This window comes from Xylocopa sonorina, unplaced genomic scaffold (genome assembly GCF_050948175.1).
Source record: "Xylocopa sonorina isolate GNS202 unplaced genomic scaffold, iyXylSono1_principal scaffold0047, whole genome shotgun sequence".
Lineage (NCBI taxonomy): Eukaryota > Metazoa > Arthropoda > Insecta > Hymenoptera > Apidae > Xylocopa > Xylocopa sonorina.
In genome coordinates this window covers 670,429-695,724 of record NW_027490118.1, presented here as the reverse complement: position 1 = coordinate 695,724, position 25,296 = coordinate 670,429, and positions in this window count along the sequence as shown.

Sequence of the window (25,296 nt, the reverse complement as noted above, 5' to 3'; positions counted from 1 at the left end):
TTGTTATAAATAATATTTTTAGTTTATGACGGGTTGAAAGAAATATATACGACTCTCTCAATAACTATAAATATAGGAAAACGACTATCAAATTGTCTATCAGTATTCATACCTTGAATGTCTACTGACATCTAACGGTTCTAATTTGCATGAAAGCACAGGTTCCCCATTACCAAATGTGACCCTACGTCATTGCTGAGAAGATTCATGAATGGAGCGATGACACGCATGTTACGATGGTGCTGGTGCTGCGCGATTCACACGACGTGTTACGCTTTTAACACGCTGGTAACACGTTCTGGCATTTTAGCTAACAAATCCGGTCATATATGGCTACGGATCAGCTGACACTCCTCGGAAGTGGCAATATAGTGCCAGTATGGTGTCGCCACCATCTTGCCGTTTGTGATCTGGGATGCTTTTTAGAGCATTATTCGGAATTGAATTTGAACACATAGCTACTTTATCGCGAATTTGTATGTGCATAATTATACATGACTGTATAAAAACAATATCATACACTTTTATAATCAATCCGATATAAGAATATAAGACGAAGAACTATCCACTCGTATCAGGAGTAAAAACAGTGTTTAGTATGCAAGGTTCGTTGTAAAATACAATGAAGCAGTTAATATATCAAATGACAGCACGTAATACATTACTGACAGTATAATGATATGAATAGCAAGAAAAACATATTTATTTGTTAGATGTTTATAAATTCAAATTTAAAGGTCCAAGTCACATTATATAAATTATTGTTTAACAAGGTGATTTAATGTTGTTTCAAATAGGCGTGAAGTACTAGCTGGTATTTCTGTCAATGTAATTTCATTTCTGCTGGATACAGTAAAAACACATTTGCAATCTAAGCAAGGTTTCATTAGATCTGGTAGATTTTCCAAATTTTAGAAAGGGATGCTACCAGTAGTAGTTGATTCAGCGCCAAGTGATAAACATATACAACAAGCAAAGCAACGTAATTAATATAATATAAATAATATAATATAATATATATTAATATAATATAATATAATATTAATATAATATAATATAAATTAAACTATTACACTTTTATAATCCATGTAGCGTTTCTGTTCCTTGTAACGTAAAAAGAGTCTTAAGAATGTAACGCAATATAAAGAAGTTTGGAAAAAAAGAAAGCAGGCCTTAATCTCAAATAAAGGAACCTTGGATCTGTTGTATCGTGGTTATCGGCGTGCTGTGTTAAGGGATATGATATCAGTTTCAATTTTCTAAACGAGAACAATTAAAAAAAATCTGGAGTCAACACATTGGAAGAAAAATTCTTCCAGTGAAAAATGCTGTATACAGTGAAGTAGCAGCTTCACGTTCCCTTGATTTTCTACAGAAAATCTTATGCCATTTTACTCGATTGACTAGAATCGAAACTACGAATCCTATTAGGTGGTATTTCTGCGAATGCTACCATACACACACACGCGCACGCACGCACACACGCGCGAACATACACACGAAATCCATCAAGATTAAGGACACTGTGTATGTATTGGAGGATGCGTACAATAAGAAATGTTTATTATATGGATAAATCGTAGAATTCCATTGGTGATTGATAATTAGATTATAAACATTTATATGCTTTTATCAGAAATTTAAATACGTCAATATTGCAGCACGCAGGCGTGTAAATATAACTTTGTGATCTCATTTCATTTTGGCAGTTATACTTATATGTAAGCATCCATCCAAGCATAAAGCTTGACAATCTTTAAACTATAAAATAGTTATGAAATATTAGACTTTTTGCTGGCATTACAAAATATATTACAAAAATATATAAAAATATATTTTACTTTAGTTTCTTTAATATTTTAAATATTTTATATTACATATTAAACTTTTACAAAAAATAACAAAATTTTTATAAGTAGAAATAATTTTTCCTTAATTAGTTAATATGTCGGTTCTCTTTAAGAAAAAGGTTTTTAATTTTTCAAAGTAAGTCTCGACTTTAAATTGACCATTAATTTCTCTAATTTCATTGCTCTTTGTAGATCACTGATAATTTTCAACTTTCCTAATACGACTTTGTCGATGCAAGTTTCAATTCTCCGAAAGATATATAATATTATGTTATTAGTAAAATTATTTTGCATTTCTAATTAATTTGAACTTAAAAAATATATCTTTTTTATGAGAAAGCATTGCCAGAAAATTTTGAGAATCCATTTTTAATGTTGTACCTAGTGGTTGACTAAGTTTTCCTCTCCCTGCCGCACCTTTTTACCATTGTTAAGATCCAAAAACCGTGTACCAGCTTAAATTCATTCATGTAAAATTCATTCAGGTGTTAATTGTAAACCTTTAGTTAATTATTCACATCTGCATTAAACGCATAATGGGTGAAATCGGACATTCCTTCAGTTTTTTAATATTGCCTCATCGATTAAAGACTGATTAGTAACAGATTTACTGTCTTTGCAAAATAAAAGCGTACATTGCATCACCCATTATTTCCAGCTTCCCACTATAATTTTGTGATTGTAAATCAACTAGCATCTCTATCACAGCTATATGTATACCTGAAACAACGCGTACGTAAGGCAATCTTAAATTGAGAGAACTATATTGCTTAACATTGAAATTAGAATTATATATAATTTACTGCAGTCTTGGGCAAGACAGCATTCACAGCAAGACCATCATTTTCAAATTCATCGGCCCTTCCAAGAGCACACATTAACATTCCAAACTTGGATATTATATAAGCGACACGAGTTTGAAACAACATTCGTTTCATTTTTATACATAGTAGTGCTCTGATATTTACTATATGAGGATTTGTGCCTGATATTGCGACGCGTATCTAATATACACGTAACTAAAACGTAATTCGAAACATACAAAGGATAAGAGGAAATATTCTCCAATATATGACATATATAAATCAACGGATGCAAGGAAGAACACTCAATTTCGGGGTAGCGAGACGGGGGGCCACCCTGAAGTAATTCTATAACGCCGATTCCAGGATAGTGCAGAGAGGAAATGTGGAGGGTAGAGAGCATAAAATAGCATCCACGTAACTAAAGAAAAGGGAAAAGAAAATCTGTGGAAACATTGCATTTATTAAGAGGAAATCCTAGAAATATCAAACAACAGATTGTACACCATACTGTAACGACCTTGCTGTTCTACCTTGGTACAACGAAACATATTGATATCATGAGAGAAAATAAAAAAATCGAGAAACTTAAAAGAAAATAATAATTTAGATTGAACGAATCAATATCATTGATCCCGGCAAGCTTAATAGAAAACGCATGACTACGGAACGGTTAGAGTATAAAACTGATGCTGGTCGCGGTTCGAGTGGCCCTGGAAGTCCTCCGCCCGCATCACGGCAGTCAATAGGTTGGTGGAGGGCCTGCAGCCGCCCCCCCACTCCCACCCGCGGCGTGAGCGAGGCTGCAAAATCGAGAGCGGGAGATATAAACCTGGAATTTAGCAAGTAAACAGGTATATAGAACAAAATAAAGGAGATAAAAGGAACCAAGTTGCGTTAGTTGAATGTAAACAGGAGTACAGCAAAGAGCTGGAGAAAGTAAAACTACTCGGAACAGCATTGACCTCTTGTCCCTGCTAAGTGCTACCAAGAGTAGATAGATGCTTCATATGCAATAAACTGGGACATATCTGCAGAAATTGATAAAAGGGATAAAAGGGATCAAGGATCAAGGATAAAAGGGAAACCTACAGAAGATGCGGATTCCAGAATCATACGATGATTGATTGAGTCCCGAACAAACTGAAATGTATTATTTGCAGCGAGGCAAGAAGAAAGAATCCGTACACCAGACACGTTACCGGAGCTCTATTTGTCTGGTCTACAGAAACGCTTTGATAGAAAAGAACAGGAAACGAATATGGAATTGAAGGTTCTACAAATCGATCTGAACAGATGCCGAATCGTGTAAGAAATCATGCAGAAAATGTAAGAATACTGACTGCAAGACCAGAAGGGTGACGCTCCGATATGGATAACCGGTGTTAATCGAAAATGTTGCACATGTGGCACCACGTACTCCTCGACTGGAATCGTTCATGCAATTCTCGAAGGAACAAAAGTTATAAGTTGTGACTTTTCGCCTAACAGGAACGGAGAGAAATCAAGGAATATATAAACGAAATTGAGGTTAACATAGAAACGGTAGAGAAAGCAAGCAGAATGATAATCGCAGGAAACCTGATCGAAAAATCCGTAATCTTGGGTAGTAAGAAGAACAACCATAGAGAGGAAAAGATCATCAAAATGACTCTAAGAAACGATCTAATAGCGACAAATCCGAAAGAAGGATATACATACTTTAAGAACCGAATCAAATCAAAAATAGATATAATGTTAATAAGAGGTTACATATATGCCAAGTTGCGTAAAGCAGAAGAGTTTGTGATATTTTCAGCGTCGGGCTGTCAATACGTACTACATACCTTCCAGAGTACGAATTACAAGAATAACGAAGAGGGATTTGTAAGCCTCGATGGAAAGAAAGCAAACTGAGGCGATGCAAATAAATGATCGACTTATACAAAATATATATATAAGCGATCGCGTTTCATAGTGTCTGCATGTCAAAGCATTACAGTCCTCATGCATGATAGATCGTGATTGCGCATTCCATTTCAACGTTTCAAAGTAGGTAAGATGTAATATTCGATGTAACGCGTAACGTTTATCTGCTGCCACGCTTCAAAAGAATGTGAATCCTAAAGTTTCTTTCAAGGGGATAGCATATCTGGATGTCTACGTGTCGATGAAATAGAGATCTAATGCTTCATTCAACGTGATGTCGCAACTCATTACAATGAATCATGGTAAATTGCAATATTCTATGCAATATGTTATATTAGTCTGCATCTAGACTTTAGAAGGATGTGAATCCTACACTTGCTTGCAACAGAACATCGTTTCCAGATCTCTACTTGTTCATGCAACACATTTCTAATACTTCATGCAGCGCGATGTTCCCTCTCATTTCAACGTTTCAAAGCAGAGAATCTGTAATCATCTATCCATAGCATTATGCTTAACTGCTAGAGGTCTTCAATAGAATGTGAATTATATAATTCTATGCAACGGCATGGCGCTCCGTAGTGTCTGTCTGTTAAAGCAATAGAGCAAAGCAGTATAGGACTGTTGCTCCATGCAATGCAATGGTACATCCCATTTCATCATGTCAAAATGAGTTATTTGTATTTTTCTATGCATAGCGTTATACTCACCTTATACTTACCTGCCACTACACTTCAAAAGAATTCTACATGTCCATGCAACAAGATGTCCCTTCATACAGTCTGCCTGTTGGTACAGCAGGGTCCTAATGCTCCATGACATGCGGTGGCGAATTTCACATCAATGTTTCCGAGTAACTAAGCTCAAACATTCTATGCATAGGATTACGCTTGTCAGCTTTTACATTTCAAAGATATGTGAATTCTGCAGTTTCTTGAAACGTGATTACGCTTCGAATTGTCTGCGTGTCGTAACAATAGAGCTCTAATGCTATATGCAATGCAATGGACCATTTCATTTCAACGTTACAGACTTTGTAAGCAGTAACCTTATATACATTATGTTATCGGTGTCCGTCTGTATAGTGTCTGCGTGTCAGGGAAGTAGGGTTTTAGAGCTCTATGCCATGCGATAGCGCATCTCATTTCAACGTACAGAAGTAAGTAAGCTGTAATTTACTATGCATGGCATTATGCTGTCTGCTTCTACTCTATAAGAATGTCAGTTCTACAGTTCCACGCAACAAGAAGGAGCTTCATAATGTCTACGTGTCAAAGCAACGGAGTTCTAATGTCCCATTCAGTACGGGGGTGAATCTCATTCTAACGTTTCAATCTAAGTAAACTGCATTCCTTCATGCATAACATTGTGCTTCTCTGCTTGTAAACATCAAGAGAATGTGAATTCTACAGTTCCCTGCAACGGGATGGAGCTCTACAGTGTCTGCGTTTCAAAACAGTAGGGTTCTAGTTCTCCATGCAATGCCATGGCGAATTTCATTCCAACGTTTCAAGGTGGGTAATTTATAATCGACTATGCATAGCAATACACTCATCTGCTTTTACACTTCTAAGGAATGTAAAATCTACAGTTCCATGCCACGGGATGGCACTTCACTGTTCCTTCGTGTGAAAGGAGTAGAGTCGTATTGCTCCATGCAATGCGATCTCGCATCTCATTTCAACGTTTTAAAGTAAGTGAGTTCTACACTTCAAGCAAATGTAAATTCGGCTGTACCTTACACCGGGCTGGGGTTTCATATTGTCTGCTTGTCAAAGTTGTAGTGATCTAATGCTCCACACAATGCGATGGCACATCTGATTTCTACGTTTAGCACGTTGACGCCGGCGTGCATCACACGTGGGTCACACGTATCTGTCCCGTGAAGCAGTGTGCATTTCCGGTGAGTTACACGCGCGTCTATTTCGTGGACTGGCGTGCATCACGATGGGTCGAAATTATATTTCACAAAGTAGACAGTACAAAGTAGGTTTATTCTTCGATTCTCAGCTTTATAAATGGACATTATAATTAATATTTAACATTAATTATATAATTAAGATTTAAAACATAACAAATCAATATTATAAACCTAACATAATTATTTAATTTTTTTATGTAATTTTTCAAAACATATTGGGTAGAGTTCCGGTTGGCCCTTACATCGGTTAAAACAGGTTTTTACTTTTATCGTCTTATTCGTGGCATACTGGCTACCATTTATTCTAGACATACGCCTATAACATTCTTTACATCGTTATCCCGTTTTTCTCTCGCATCCTTGGAATGACCGCAGAAAATATGTATGTTTCTTGGGCACTGCTTCAGTTTCAGATGACGTGGTTTTCAGAAGTGGCTAGCATTCATACCCACTCTTATCCATCCACATAAAGATTTAAAGCCGCTCCGATTTTGAAAATACATAAAGCCACTCCGTTGCAGTTTCCGTTTGGCCTGCAGCAGAAGAAATTTGATATTAATTTTTACTGTACCAAATAAATGCTACTTTTTGCAGAAGTTTCTCAGCCAAAGGGACACAAGTATATAAATTATTTGGGTAAAATACGCGGCTTTCAAATAATAATTCTCCCTCCAACGTCATAACTGCAGCATGCGCATGTGCTTTCGCTATTCAGGTTGCATTATTTCCGGAGTAAATAAGAATGCATGGTTTACAAAGTTTTATATCATATTTATTCCGCTTTCCTGGGATATATTGGCAAAAACTGTGGCGTCCTTGCCATGGAACCATGATTCCGTCGATTACAATATTTTTACCGGGCTTAACACGTTGAGTGCCAAGTCAGTCCCCAGGGACTGACGGTGAACTTTCCGTTCAGGCGGCGTCAGTCCCCAGGGACTGACAATCGACTTTTCGTTTGGACAACGTGGATTTTAGGGACTGACAGCGAACTTCTTGTATGATCGACATCGGTGCATGAGACCGGCATTGTAAAGGGTTAAATTATTAATAACAATTAAAAAATTTATGCTAATATTTAATGAAGTACATTAAAACATTTAAAACAAAGATGTGGTTGTGATTTGCACATATTGTAGTATGTAGTAACTTTCTTTGTCATTCTCTTCGCTAACTGGCGCCCGAACATTTTTGTGTTTGTGCTGTAACATTCGACACATTATGAAATCTGTGAATTTGTCTACTGGTATAGGCCCTAATTGGGGTTTCCTCATGTGAATGTCGTGTGAGAACATTTACCAATTGTTTTCGGAATGTTGTAATTGACATCTTTCTTCCTGTTACATTTTGGAACATATGTAACGCATTCATGACAACAATATTCAAAAGAAGGTCGAATGTCAGTTTCCTATACCATTTTAGTGACCTTCTAAGTGGACTGCTGTAAGCACCCATATGATAGGACAGATCAATCGCTGTTTTACCTTTATTATAATCAATAATAATTTTTGGTTTGCAGGATACCCCTGTTCTTGTTATTACAGATTTCATTTCGTCAGAATGCTTGATCGAAAGAATTATTGAGAAGAATTGTTCTCTTGAGCAATGACTTCTCCGCGTCGCAGTTTGGTTGTCATAACTTTGCTTGGATTGTCTCTTCGATTTGATCGAGGAGTACCAACCAAATGCGTATTTTTTGTTATGAGTTTGTTTGCTAAATACCCACTCGTATAATAATTATAAGTGTATAAAGTATGGCCTTTGTGAAACACATTTTCACATAAATTTATGACAACATTTCTGGGTGTTGTATTTTTTTTATCCAATGATTTGCCGGTGTAAATGCAAAGATTATATGTGTAATGATTATCATAGCACAATTTAAGTATTTTTATGCCATTTCTATGCTTTTTTTGCTTCATGCACTGTCTAAATATGATCCGTCCATGGAATGGTATTACCGCCTCGTCGATGCATAACATTTTAACGGGATCATAATATTTTTTAAAATTTATATTTAATTCTTTTATTGAAAATTCAACCGTTGAAAGACGGTTGGAAGCATCCACTTTTGAATTGTCGGCAAAATGCAATATTCTCAACAGAATTAGAATTCTGTCTCTACTTATAATTTTCCGCAGGAATGTTTGAATAAACAATGTATCCTGACACCAATACAGATACAAAGATGGGAGCTTTTCCAATCCCATCCACAAAACCACTCCAGAAAACCTCTTTATTTCGTCCTTATCTGTTGGCACCCACTTTTCAACACGTTTGGAAGCGATTGTTCTTTGTGTCGCATAAATATTTGTTTGTTCGCTTATATGTTGAATAGTTTATCCGTCACACAAAGGATGTAAAAATCTTCCATTGTGCTACAATTTTGCATTTCCTCATGAGCGAGTTTGGCACCATGGGGACTTGAGAAAGGTATAACGTTTGGCTGGTTGCCCCGCGGATCAAACCAATCATTTGGATCAGTTGTTTTAGTATCCCTTAGTGAAGTACTAGATGAATTGTCACTATCTGAAGATGGTAGTGGTATTATACGCCGACATTTGCGTGGTACAAATAGCTCTCTCGACGAGTCACTATCTGTTCGTCCTCTCAACATTTTTAGTTGATGGATACCAAAACTTTTTCAAAATAGTCACTATAAAACTGAATTCTCTCTGCTGCAATAGGTCTTTATACTCCCGTGGCTTTTTCAGAATGACTCTCACCTTGTATTTGCTCTTTCGCCTCTCTGACATTCCTTATCCCATTATCTTATGTTTATACATTATATACAAATGCATTGCTTGTATCATTTCGACAGTCCAAACGAAACGAATACAGGTATCAATGTTATTGTTTATTTATACCCATCAGTCAAGCGTTCGCCATCAAGTGCTCATGCGCTGCCGCCTGAGCGAGAGGTAAGCAAGAATTGGCGTAGCACTCAACGTGTTAACATTATTTTCGAATGTGTAGACAATTGCGTTAACAATAATTCTAAGTTTATACAAAAAATCCTCAGTCCTAGCCGTAGAAGTAATGGTGAAATGAAAATATCTAAGTATCGATATAAATCGATCGCGCTTCATCGCGTTTTTTTCAATTGTTTGTATACATTTTCTTTTGAGACCAACATAATCTAATTTCAGGTAGGGGCGCTACAACCAGTATAAGCAGGACGCCAATAATAATGTTCAGTTCGTTCTCTGTCACAGGCTTCCTGGCCAGTGGGTGTTTAGAAGAAAAAAATTTTAAAGTGTACAAGCAGATAAGCATAATGCTATACATAGAAAATAACAACTTGCTTACCTTGAAACAATGGAATGAGATGCGCCATCGCATTGCATCGACCATTTGAAACCTACCACTATGAAACGCAGACGCTATGAAGCGCCTTCCCTTTGCACGGGCCTGTAGAATACACACTCTTTAGAAACGTAGAAGATTTCAGCTTGCTTACTTTGAACGTTGGAGCGTTCGACATCTATTGTATTGACACGAAAACAATGTGAAGCGCCATCATTTTGCATTGAACTGTAGAATTCACATTCTTTGCAAGTATAGAAGCAGAAGAGCATAATGCTATGTTTAGAAGATTATAACTTTCTTACTTTGAAACGTTGAAACGCGATGCGACGTCGCGTTATGTAAAGTATTAGAAATCTATCGCATCGACACGAAAACATCTAGAAACGTTATCCCCTTGCAAGGTGGTCTAAATTTCACATTCTTTTGAAGTGTAGATGCAGATAAACATAACGCGTTGCACAGAATATTACATCTGAGCATGTAACATTGGAATGAGATGAGACATTGCGCCGAATGAAATACTAGAACTCTATTGCATCGACTCGTGATATCTAGAAACGCTATGCCGTTGCAAGGAAGGTTAGGATTCACATTGTTTTTAAGTGTAGGAGCAGATAAGCATAATCCATTGCAAAATACGTTACAACTCACCTACTTTGAAACGTTGAAATAAAATGCGCTATCGCGATCTATGACGCGTTCGTTATTCGTAATCTGATTCTTCTGAAGAGGAGTAGCAGACGAGCATAATGCATTGCATTGGACATTGCAAATTTACTTGCTTTGAAACGTTGGAATAAAATGTGTCATTGCGATACATGAAACGCTAGAACTCTATTTCTTCCATACTTACGAATTCTATGAATACTACGGTTGCATGCAATGTGATGGCACTTTATAGTGTCTACCTGCCAATGCATGAGAGTTCTAATGCTTCATACAACCCGATAGCCCATCTCATTTTAACGTTTCAAGGTAAGTTATTTGTAATGTTCTATGCATTGCATTCTGCTTATCTGCTTCTGCTCTTGAAAGAAATGTGAGTTCTACAAATTCATGCAACGAATTCATGTAACGTCGTGCGTAGCGCCTGCCACCCATTCCACACATGAGCCTTCTCGCACTTCGATCAACAACCCCTGGACTCAGGCAACCTGCCGCGCTTGCCTACAGCACCGGCAACCGGCAGCGTTCACGCTCTTACACCTGCACGCGCTTACACACATCAGGTACCGCTGCGTCACTCGGACCAACCGGAATACATAGCTCGTTCATACCGGGCATCGCTGTTTCAATCTCACCGACGAGCACTACTGTCTCACACCCACTAACGAGTGTATATCTGCCTCGCTCGCACCAAAGACGAACTCCCTCGTCTACCTCGCACCGGTGATTTCGTCCTGCTGAAAGGCCCAGTCGCAGCCCATCACCTCAATGGGGACCCCTCCAATTCAGGAATCCGACTTTACCAGAACCTATATTCTACTTTTAAGCCTCATTTATATATATCCAGACTAATGTATTGCTGCATATGAGAATTCATAAATCCAAGTTACACACATTAAGCCGCATGCTCCTCGCAACGATCCGTTAATCCCCCACTCGCTGGACCACATGCTTTGATGATTTTTCAAGTAAACATTTCAAATTAGTATAAATATTAATACATATTTTATATTTTAGTTATTTCTAAATACAATATCTCCTTAAGATACTCTATTACATCTGAAACCCTATCTAATTTCATATCATTTCATGATGTTTTAATTAAATATTTGAAATTGTTTTATATAATTACACTTATCATATATATGAGTTACTTAAAAACAGATCATCTCCTCTAAGTAAAAATAAATATCTATATATTATATAAGTCGATCATTTACTTGCGTTGCCCCAATTTGCTTTCTTCCTATTAGGGCTTGCAAATCCCTCTTCGTTGTTCTTATAACTCGTACTTCGGAAGGTAAGTAGTACGTATTGATGGTCCGACACTGAAAATATCTCAAACTCTTCTACTTTACGCAATTTAGCGTATATGCAACTCCCATCAACATTATGTCTATTTTTTATTTGTTTCCGTTCTTGAGGTATATATAGTCTTTTTTCGGATTCGTCGCGATTAAATCGTCTCTTAGAGCCATTTTGATGATCTTTTTCTTTCTATGGTTGTTCATCTTACTACCCCAGATTACTGATTTTTCGTTCAGGTCATCTGCGATTATTATCTGTTTGCATTCTCTCCCTTTTCTATGTTAACCACAATTTTGTTTACATATTCTTCAATTACTTTTCGTTCCTGTTCGGCGAGAAGTAGCAGCTTATAACTTTTATTCTTACGAGCATTACATAAACGATTCCGGTTGAGGAGTACGTGGTGCCATATGTGCAACATTCTCGATTAACGCCGGTTATCCAAATCGGAGCGTCACGGTACTCGTTTTGCAATCAGTATTCTTACATTTTCTGCATGATTTTTTGCACGATTTGGCATCTGTTCAGATCGATTTGTAGGACTATAAATTTCATTTTCGTTTCTCATCTGTTCCTATCGAGGCCTTTCTGTAGACCGGACAATTAACGCTCCGGCAACGTGTCTGATATACGGATTCCCTCTTCCTGCCTCGCTGCAGATGATACATTTCGATTTATTTGCGATGCAACCGACCATCGTATAAATCTGGGACCCGCATCTTCTGCATGAGACATAGAAACGAGATGCGATGTCGCGTTTTATGAAGAATTTGGATTCTATTGCTTCGAAACGTAGACATCTAGAAACGCTATTCCGTAGCAAGGAAATGTGGGATTTGAATTCTTTTGAAGTATACGCGAGGTATACATAAAACTTCGCAGTGAATATTAAATCATATCATGAAACATAGAAATGAGATGCGATATCGCGTTTTAAGAAGCATTAGAACTCTATTGCTTCGATACGTAGACATCTGGAAACGCTACTTCCTAGCGAGGAAGTGTGACATTTACATTCTTTTGAAGTGTAGACGAGGTATACAAACCACTTCGCAATGAATATTATACCTTATCATGAAACATAGAAATGAGATGCGATATCGTGTTTTCAGAAGCATTAGAACTCTATTTCTTCGATACATAGACATCTGGAAACGCTACTTCCTAGCAAGGAGGTGTGGCATTTACATTCTTCTGATGTGCAGACGAGGTATACAAAACACTTCGCAATTAATATTATATCTTATCATGAAACATAGAAATGAAATGCTATGTCGCGTTTTCAGAAGCATTAGAACTCTATTGCTATTTCCTAGCAAGGAAGTGTGGGATTTTCATTCTTTTGAAGTGCAGTGTGACGTCAGGCGTGGCGCCTGCCAGCCATCAGCCTCATCGCCGCCTCCAGCACTCGCACCTACGAGCACTTCTGTCTCACGCGCGCCAATACTCATCGCTGTCTCGCTCGCACAATCGAGCAGCTCTGTCTCGCTTGCAGCATAGAGCAACTCTGTCTCAGTCGCACCCATTCGCATCGCCTTCTCGCTCCGACCTACCGGTATCCCTGCCTCTCTCGCATCGAGGACTCCATCCAGAAGGAACAAGCCGCATCCCGTCACCGGAATGGGGAATGTTCCTGTTCAAGGAACCTACCTTGCCAGGACCTATATATTATTTCTAATGTTATATTTATGTACTTGTATCATACCCTATATCTAAGTACTCATGACGCATATTGCAATACACCACAACAAACACGTTATTCTAAGACCGTACGTATAAGATTAGATATTTAAACGCACCTTCGCCAACGATACGCGCAGCTGGCCCCACCACGCGCCTCTAGTCCCCACTCGCTGGATCACGCGCCCGCCACTACTAGCGACCGCGACTGAAGCGCCTCGCGAACCGCGGATATCCGAGTCGTGACTCCAGAGAGTCAGTCTACATCGAGATTCCACTTCAAGGAGTCGAATCCTCCAGTACCATATCATTTACTCGAGCCATTAGCCGCCTCAATGTGGGCGGATTGAAAAATCGGAGCGATAGCAGAAGCCCTAATGGCGCCCTATCTAGGAAAGGGACATACAGTTTACCTAGATAATTGGTATTCAAGTTCAGCCTTGTTTAATTTACTATATAATAATCATACAAATGCGTGCGGGACCGTAGCAAAAAAGCGACAAGGAATATCAAAAATTACTGATACACTGAGAAAAATAGGGGCATCTTCCCGGCCAACTAAAAATTTATTAGTTGTGAAATGGCTGCACGACGCGGTGCCGCGTTCAGTGGCGCTCCTCCCGCGGAACGGACTGCCGTTGCGAAAGGGATAAATAGATATTTCAACTTAGTGTATATATTTAAACACATTATGAACTTTCTATAAATGTAAATAAAATGTCCCCTCCAAATACTACATTACACCTAATACCCTACCTACCTAATTATATATTGTTTCATGATATTTTGCTTAAACATTTCAATTTGGTATATATATTTACACATATATGTCTCAGCTATTTGTGAATAGAATATCCCCACTAAATACATTTTGTCACCCAAAATTCAATCTAATTTTGTAGCAATTAATATTGTTTTAAATTAATATTTTACACTAGCACATATAATGACCCTTATCATTTATTTTAATTAACTGAAAATAGAATAGCTGTCTAAATACTACATTATATCCAAAATCCTATTTAATTTTATACCATTTTGTGACGTTTTAAATAAAGATTTCTAATCAGTATATATACTTACAATATTCATATATTATAATATATTATAGCTAATTCTAAATACTACCGAAACTATAAATGTTCCATCAGCTTTAATGTCCTATGCAATGCATTACGTTTATCTGCTTCTACACTTCTAATGAATTTTACAGATTCTACAACTGCATGGCGCTTCATAGTGTCCGCGTTTAAAGCCCGAAGAGTTCTACTGCTCCATGCAATGCGATGACACATATCTTTTCAACGTTTGAGAGTAAGTAAGCTGTAAACTCCTATGCATAGTATCATGCTTATCTGCTTCTACTCCTTAAGAGAATGTGAATTATATAGTTGCGTGCAAATGGATGATGCTTCATAGTATATGCGTATCAAAGCAATGGAGTTCTAATGCTCCTAGCTTTGCGATGGCGCATCTCATGCCAACGTTTCAAAGTAAGTAAGCTGTCATCGACTGTGCATAGCGTTATGCATATCTGTTTCTACTTTTCTAATGAATGTGAAATCTACAGTTCCATGCAACGCGATGGCGCATCTCATTCAAACGTTCCAAGGTGAGTAGGCTGGAATCTACAAAGCATAGCATTATGCTTATCTGCTTCTACACTTTCAAAGAATTGGAATTCAACAGGTCCATGCAACGGGATGGCACTTCATAGTGTCTGTGTGTAAAAGCAATGAAGATCTAATGCTCCATGCAATGTGATGTCGCATTTCATTTCAACCCTTCAAAGTAAGAAAGCTGCAATCTTCTATGCATAGCATTACGCATATGTGCATCTACACTTCTAAAGAATGTGAATTCCACATTTCCATGAATAGGGATTGCGCATCACAGTATCTCCGTATCACTAGACTAAATTCCTATTGCTCCATGCAATGCGATGTCACATCTCATTTCAGCGCTTAAAACTGAGTAAGCAGTAATATTCTATGCATAGCATTATGCATATATGCTTCAACATATCAAATGAATGTTAATTCTACAGTTCTATGTATCGGGATGTGGCTTCATAGTGTCTACGTAACAGTACAACGGAGTTCTAATTCTCTATACAATGCGATCGCATTTCACTTCAACGTTTCAAAAAAAGTGAGATGCAATCTTCCATGAGTAGCTAATGCTTATCTGCTTTTACTGTTCAAAAGAGTATGTATTATACAGTCCCATGCAAAGGGATGGCGCTCCATAATGTCTGCGTGTCAATGCATGGGTGTTACACTACTCCATGCATGCAATGACGCATCTAATTTAATCGTTAGATTAATCGTAATCTTCTATGTACAGCATTATGCTTATATGCATCTATACTTCAAAAGAATGTGATTTCTACACCTCCTTGCAAGGGATAGCGTTTCTAGATGTCCAGGTGTCAATGCATTGGATTTCTCATGCTTCATGCATCGCGATATCGCATTTCATTTAAGCAGTTCAAAGTAAGTAAGTAGGTTGTAAAGCTCTATGCATCGCATTATGCTTATCTGATCTATGCTTTATAATGCTTTGGGATGTGAGAAGAACCTCAACCCTCCCTTAACCGCCTAAAGAGAAGTCAAAAGTCCAGCGGCCCTGCAGTTGGGCCATGGGAGCGCGGCGCGCGTGGCGCTCCGCAATTTAAATGATCAGGAGGACTCCACTCAGGGACACCCGATGGGGCGGGAAGAGGTGATCGCCGAAATCCACTGACCGATGGCCCCGAACAATACCGAAGCGTACAGCCCACCCCATCAAGGAGCCCAGCGGAGGATTCAGGAGACCCGAGGACCACCAGCGAATTCAAGGAACCTGAAGTAGGGAACGTGAGTGCTTATTCGCTAAAGCGTCCCATTCTCATGCCGCATTTCTTGTATTGCAGATTGTATATTGTATCTTATATCGTGAAGCGGGTGGTAAACCCTGGTCATTCGCGGCATGTTGCGTAGCTTCCTGTATCTCTTGTTAGTTAAACTCACGTCGAGGCCACAAATAAAAAAGCCGTGACTTCAGTATCCCGCGACCCGAGTGTATGTACTCGGCTAGGCGTAGCCGAGAGGTAGAGTATTTCGAAGTTTGGAGGGTTGCTCCGCCCCAGGTTTCCCGGGGTCGTGTAGTCTATGTCTTTGCTGCTTTCTGAACAGCTGGCGCCCAAGAAATTATAGTCTCGCAGTTTCGAAATACCCCCCGTTTCGATGATTATTTTTGCGTTCGCGAGCCAATGAAAAGTTGTACGTGAGCGGGCACCTTGTAACGATAGATCGCTTTAGATTAAAGTACGTTTTACACCTTAAAGCATTTGGATAATTAACTCCTTCAAGCTTCCCTGACTTACTGTAGATATCTTTCCGTCATAACTGACGGGGACCATCACTTTACATAGATATATAGAACACATATAGCTTTAAACGTAGAACTGAGAATTTGAGATCTTACTTTGAAATGTTGATAGTGAGGAGCTCCATCGGATTTCATAGAACTTCAGAACTTACTTGCTATGACACGTAGACAGATAAGATCCATCGCGTTGCTTAGAACTTTAGAACTTGCTTACTTCGACAAAGATATCTATTGGCATCTTCCGTTCTTTTGGAAGAGTTTTTAATAAACTACTTACTTTTCACGTTTGCAATATTTTTAAATGTATTCGAGGTGTAATCGTTTAAGTGTTAGAACGATTACTTAGTGTTGCTTATTATATAGTAACCCGGTTATAAACGTGACTGCATAAGATTTAATCAATATGTTCATAAGCCTGAAATTTATGCAGTTAATTGTTAGTTACTTATTGCTCAAACGGCAAAGATTCTAACAATTTCAAAATGGTTGACACTCATTAATTTTCTTAAAAATTGAAATACTGTCCAACTGCTTGCATTAAATACTATAATTAAAATTTTACCTCTTATAGATGTGTCACGTCTCGGGTCGTGGAAAATTAACCGTTTGCCGGAGCAACACGCAGCCTCGGACGTTTCGGCTCGCATAATTGCGTAGAAGACCGGGTTCTTTTTGGAACGCGGAACACTGCGCGAAAGTCACGGATGCAAGTATATAAAAAAGGGTGCTTACCTTTCAAAGTCTTAGAAACCGATAATTACTAACCTCGTTCCAGGTATCGTCGTCGGCGAGGATCGTTCTCTGATATGGTCCCTGTGTACGAGCTGTGAGGTGGAATCGACAATGGAATGAGTACCGAGGCAGGCTGATCTCTGGTGCGGATCGATGATAGAGGCGGCGATGCAGAATGGCTGTCCAGTCGGCAGACAGCAGGAGATGAGACGGTGCAGCGGTGGACGATGGAGTAGCTGCTTGTACCCACGTATTCGCGCACTAAAGAACGCAGGAAGTTCTTCCTTCCCACGCGTCGAGTTCGTTTATTCGTAGCGGAACGGCGCATTCAAATCGGATTCCAAAACGCTAGATACGAGTCCACTAGCGGACGGGGCCGCTCTAGTTTGCCGATCCAGAGATATGGAAAACGATGGATATCTTCTCCTTAGTCGAACTGTGGCTCAATGCAGCTAAGCGGAGGGCCACTCTAACTGGTCGGTAACCAAGCATAACTAAGGGTCAGAACTCCTTGAATGATTCTGGAAAACTCGTGAACTCGTGGAAGATTTCGTACCGTAATGAATTTAATTTAATATAAGGCAAGGAATGCTTTGAGAATAATGAGTGTTTGTAAATACTGGTAAAAATAAAATATGTTCTAAGTAAAGCCTAAGCTTACACTTTACTGTCATATGCTAAGAATGAATAAGTACTGGAATCCTTGTTTTAGAATAAAGCTAAAGTTAGAACTGGAAATAGCAACTTGAATTCTGAGTTAGAATAGAAACGAAATAGCAAACACCTCCAAGTGAGGTGGAGGTCCGATAAGGCCCGGAGGCATGAAAGGTACAGTCACGATGAGCTACAGTTGGCTCGATCTGTACTCGTCGAGCGCTGAGCTTGATCTTTCGGTTCATTTGCGGCTCCGCGTCCTCCTCGGATCGCACGAGTCGCTGTGCCCTGGAGTGGGGTGTACGCTCGACACTCGCGGTGGGGCGGACGGTCGTAGCGGGGCGTATGCGGACGGCGTGAGCTACGCGCGTCGGGCGCTCGCTCCAGCGCTTCGCTAATACTCTTGTTATGAATAATACGCTTTTTAAAATTATGATTACACATGAAATGACTTATGCTATGCTTGTGTGTTGTGTCGTGCATGTAGATAGAGTGTCGTGTGCTTAAATACTAGAATTCGCTTGGTTATAGACATGAGTATAATACGAATATGTGTGCGTAACTGTAGGCGTCTCCTCATGGTGCGTAGAATGGCCTTCGTGCGGAGGCTTTGGTTGGTGTCTGCTCCAACTGTCTGATGTATGTGCGTCTAGGCGCGATCGTGTGGTCCAACTCCTTGGTGCGAGGGTGGCTGTCTTAGTTCGGCGATCGGACTGTGTTATCGTGTGTCGGTATGCTCGTCTCTGCAATGGCGGCAGGCGGTGTATGCAGCTAAGCCGGGGGGTGTAACAGGTACCGCGAGGTTCGGCGGATGTCAAAGATGCATTCTGGAATTGAAATTGAATGTTCGAATTTTCTATCTACCGTTTAGAACATCTTTCTCTTGGAATGTTCAAGAATTACTCATATTCGTAAATATTGAAAGGGATATAAAATAGGAATTTATATTTATACGTTCCATTCTATGCAAAGGTAAATATTTCAAAGAGAAAAAATGTATTACTTACAAATTACTTATGTTTACTGAGATCTCACTAAATCAGGCTTCTCGTCTTGCGGAACTAATCATTCATTTAACATGGAAAGGGATTGAGGAATAACAATAGGTTTTCATATTTCATATCCTTACTCAATATGTCGATTGGATCACGTAAAACATCGGATACTAATTCCATCTATACCTTGAGACCTGAAATGTATAATTGCAACAACATATTTAATACCGTTTTAATAGTATTCTTCTAATTATTTACACATATGCCTAATAAATATATGTTAATGGAATAGGTTGCTTTACCAAAGAGAAAAAGAATCTAAGGATTACAAATTTGAGTATTACATAACAAAAGTGCATTACATATATAATGTTACATGTAACAAAAGGTGAATATCAAAAAGATCATACATAAGTTGAATCAATAGTGCGGACATAGAGATACAGAAACGGCAAAAATTCCAAACAATAATTAACAAAATTCACAAAGGGTGGAGTGAAAATCAATCTCCTTGATGATGATAAGAAACAAATCTTCCTCATACACTACAATATCCCAAATAACCAGCGATTGGCACACCAATGACAACGGATGGAACGACTTCCGTGGCAGAACTGAGCAAAGACTGTGCTCCTACGCAGCTCTAGTAACGGCATACTCTTAGTACTGAGGCGACACTCGCATTACTGCACTATTAATGCACTGCGATATAGCGCTCAGGCTATACGGCCGTGGCAATGACACTCTCAGCTCACCATAGCTACGCGCGTGGTAATGGCGTAGGATGACATTTATTAATGGGAAAGCTGTTTCCATAGAAATTATAAACGAATATGAAAAATGTATAAACTAAGCAGTTTATTTATTTTGATTCCAAAATAGATACACCGGCACGAAACAAAGATGTCAGAACTCGATTTTATTATTCTCTATAAGCTAGCTCGGTACGGCGATTTCTTCGATAAAGTCGTTAATTACTTTATCATAAAAACATATACATTTATATTATATATATATTTTTTCAATCATCGTTACAAATTCATGCAATTGAGGGTTATATTAAATACGATGACAACATGTTATTTAAGACATTGCACAAGGTGAAGTTAGGGACGCAACGGCATGCATTATTATTTTATAAGTAATATTTTATTTTATAAATAATATTTTTAGTTTATGACGAGTTGAAAGAAATATATACGGCTCTCTTATACTTTTGTAATCAATGCGATATAAGAATATAAAACGAAGAACTATCCACTCTTGTCAGGAGTAAAAGCAATGTTTGGTATGCAAGGTTCGTTGTAACATATAATCAAGCAGTTAATATATCAAATCACAGCATATAATAAATCAGTGAAAGTATAATGATATGAATAGTAAGATAAACATATTCATTTGTTAGATGTTTATAAATTCAAATTTAAAAGTCCAAGTCACGTTTAATATATTATTGTTTAACAAGGTCATTTAATGTTGCTTCAAATAGGCGTGGAGTAATTTCATTTCTGCTGGATACGGCAAAAACACATTTGCAATATAAGCAAGGTTTCATTAGATCTGGTGGATTTTCCAAATTTTAGAAAGGGGTGATGGCAGTAGTAGTTGGTTCAGTGCCGGGTGATAAACATATACAACAAGCAAAGTAACGTAAACGGATTTAAAATATTCAAGATTATGTTAATTAAACTATTACACTTTTATAATCCATGCAGAGTTTCTGTTCTTTGTAACTTACAAGGAGTCTTAAGAAAGCAACACATAGTAAAGAAGTTTGGAAACAAAGAAAGCAGGTCTTAACCTCAGATAAAGGAACCTTGGATCTGTTGGCTATCGTGGGTACCGGCATACTGTGTTAAGGGATATGTCATTTAGTTTTAATTTTCTAAACGAGAACAATTCAAATAAATCTGGAGTCAACACATTGGAAGAAAATTCTTCCAGTGAAAAATGCTCTATGCAGTACAATAACAGGTTCACATCCCTTTGATAATCTACAGAAAATCTTATGCCATTTTACTCGATTTACTAGAATCGAAACTATGAAACCTATTAGGTGGTATTTCTGCAACTGCTACCGCAAATACACACACACACGCACACATTATTATATGGATAAATTGTAGAATTTCATTTGTAATTGATAATTAGATCATAAACATTTGTATGCTTTTATCAGAAATTTAAATACGACAAAATTGCAGCAAAGCAGGTGTGTAAATATCACTTTGCGATCTCATTTCATTTTGGCAGTTATACTTATATATAAGCATCCATTCCGGCATAAAGCTTGATAATCTTTCAACTATAAAATAATTATGAAACATTAGACTTTTTGCTGGCGTTGGTCTATTTTATCATTTTCGGATCTTGTGAAGCAGCTAGAACTATAATAACAAAGTACTTTATATCTTTTTTCATTGTTTCCAATGAAAATATTAAATATGAATAACTATGTTAATTTTATTATAAATGTATGAGTAAAGTTCAATCTACATATATAAATATTTTCAAATGCAATTTATTTAATTTTTGTTATTTAGCTTTACAAAATATATTGTAAAATATATAAAAATATATAAAATATATAAAAATATATTTTACTTTAGTTTTTTTAATATTTTAAATATTTTATATTAGCATATTAAACTTTTACAAAAAGTAACAAAATTTTTATAAGTAGGAATAATTTTTCCTTAATTAGTTAATATGTCGGTTCTTTTTAAGAAGACGGTGTTTAATTTTTCAAAGTAAGTTTCGACTTTAAATTGACCATTGAATACACTAATTTCATTGTTTTTCGTAAGTCACCGCTAATTTTTAACTTTCCTATTACGGCTTTGTCGATGCAAGTTTTAATTGTCCGAAAGATATATAATATTATGTTATTAGTAAAATTATTTTGCATTTCTAATTAATTTGAACGTAAAAAATATATTTCTTCTATGAGAAAGCATTGCGAGAAAATTTTGAGAATCCATTGTTAATGTTGTACCTTGTGGTTGACTAGGTTCTCCTCTCCCTGCCTTTTTACCATTTTTAAGATCCAAAATGCGTGTTCCAGCTCTGAGACCTTTAAAATTTTGCGAAATTTGCATACTGTAAATTTTTGCAAAAGTGATATTAATTGACTCTTGAATTATGGTTGCTTGGGTAATTAATCAGACTGATCTATGATGTGCTGTAATGTACGAAGACTAATAAATTTTTTTTAACATAATGAACAATAGATAGTATTTGAGCTTACAGTTTTGTTAACAAACTCGCTGGTTAAATTAGTTTCGATGATAATTAATATTTGTATGATCTTTTCCTCAAATTTATCTGTATAATTTGTTCGTTCCTTTAAATTGTCATATATAATTGTCCAAATCTATACGTTCCAAATTCTCCTCTAGGAAGGAATCAGGCAACAATTTATGTTATCAATCAGTTTTGTTAACAAACTCGCTGGTTAAATTAGTTTCGATGATAATTAATATTTGTATGATCTTTTCCTCAAATTTATCTGTATAATTTGTTCGTTCCTTTAAATTGTCATATATAATTATCCAAATCTATACGTTCCAAATTCTCCTCTAGGAAGGAATCAGGCAACAATTTATGTTATCAATAATATTTATATTCTGTAAAATAAATTGGTTTGTTTACTAAAATATAAATTATACATTCATATATTAATTATAAACCTTTATTTAATTATTCACACCTGGATTACAGGCATAATCAGATTATATACATAATGGATTACAGGTAAAATCAGACATTCCTACAGCTCTTTAGTATTGCATCATAGATTTAAGACTGATTGGTAACAGATTTACTGTTTTTGCAAAATAAAAGTGTACATTGCATCACCCATTACTTCCAGCGTCTCACTATAATTTTGTGATTCTGGCTGGTGTTGCTTGTGGTTAAGGATCCATAAATTATCGACGACTGGAGTTACCAACAACCGATAACGTATGCTACCTTAACGGCTGGTATAACCAATAGTAGGTAGTTCAAGACTTATCAACGACCACAGTTGCCTGCGGTCGATAACTCACGATATATCGACGGTAGGTGATGCATGCAATCGACAACTCATGATATTATAATGGCTGGTATTGCCAATAGTCGGTAATTCAAAAACTATCGACAGATGGTATTGTCAACTATCGGTAATCTATCTCTTACTTGGCTTAACTTAATCTAATATCCTCTAACCTTAATTTAAACCAAGCTAACCCCAGTTACACCTAATCTGACATAACCTGCCTTCACTCAAATCTAATCTAACCTAAAACAATGTAACTTTACATCTTTCAAACATGGACAATTCAAACCTACGCTTTCTTAAATCTGACCCAACATAACCGAGCAACCTACAAACATTCCCAAACATAACCCAACCTAACCTAACCTAGCGTAACCTACCTAATATAACGTAACCACACTTCCATCTCGGGACGAAAGCAACCTTCGCAACTTTATCAGGGATGAGGCTATGTAGTAAGCCTTCCGCAGTTACGGAGTGGCAGAGATCCGCTCCGATTGAACGCATACTCACGTAATGTAACGTAATGATCGGCGGTTTCAATCGGAGCGGAGCCGCATCGAATACAGGAGTGCCTTCGGCTAAATGAAATCGAACAGTCGGAAAAAAATAAAACTTTACTAAAAAATCGTACGGAAATCAGATATTTCGACGCGCATCTAATATGCATCTAAGTAAAACGTAATTCGAAAAATGCGAAGGATAAGATGAAATATTCACCAATATTTGACATATATAAATCAACGGATGCAAGGGAGAACACTCGATCTCGGGGTAGCGTGACAGGGGCACCATCCTGAAGTAATCGTATAACGCCGATTCCGGGATCGTGCAGAGAGGAAATGTGGAGGGTAGAGAGCATAAAATAATAACGTAACTAAAGAGAAAGAAAAAGAAAAACTGTGGAAACATTGCATTTAATGAGAGAAAATCCTAGAAATATCAAACAACAATTATATACCATACCGTAAGGGCAAGGTACAACGAAATAGACGATATTGCGAGAGAAAGTAAAAAAATTGAGAAACTTAAAAAGAAAATAATAATTTAGATTGAACGAATTAATATCAGTGATTCCGGAAAGCTTAATGGAAAACGCATGACTACGAATCAGTTAGAGTATAAGACTGATGCTGATCGCGGTTCGAGTGGCCCTGGAAGTCCTTCGCCCGCATCACGGCAGGCAATAGATTGGTGGAGGGCCTGCAGCCGCCCCCCAACTCGCACCCGCGGCGTGAGCGAGGCTGCTGTGCATATGCTGCTGAGATGTACTGCCAGCTCATAATTCGGAATCAGCCCCATCGGGCTCTGGAAGATTAAAGGTTGGGCAAGCGGATCGGAGCCCTCTGTCGATGACACAAAAGGAGAGGAAAATAGAAAAGGATATGAAATATGAATGAGAAAAAGAAAGCCTCGGAAGGAAGCACAGACAGGAAAGAAGAAGCATCAGGAGCCGAAGTAAGGGAACCAAAAAGAAAGAGCAGGATAATGAAAAGTCTGCCGATAAGAATAACGTTTACATTTTCAAATAGAAGAATAGGCAGCCACACATTAGACATAATGATAGATACTATTAGCGAGGATATGGCGAAGCTAATGGCATATTAGAAAACGTTAAGGGGAAACATCAGGCACATAAAAAAGAACGTTACCGAAGCTTTAATTCTCCGGCCTACAGAAAAGCGTTGGTAGAAAAGAACGAGAAACGAATATGGAATTGAGAGTTCTACAAATCGATCTGAACAAATGCCGAATCGCGCAAGAAATCATGCAGAGAACGTAAGAATACTGACTGCAAGATGAGAACGGTGACACTCCGATATGGATAACCGGCGTTAATGGAAAATATTTCACATATGGCACCACATACTCCTCGACCGGAATCGTTCATGCAATGGTCGAAGGAACAAAAGCTATTAGCTGCTACTTCTCGCCGAACAGGAACGGAAAGAAATCGAAGAATATATAAACTAAATTGAGGTTAACATGGAAAAAGCAGGGAAAGCAAACAGAATAATGATCGCAGGTGACCTGAACGAAAAATCGGTAATCTGAGGTA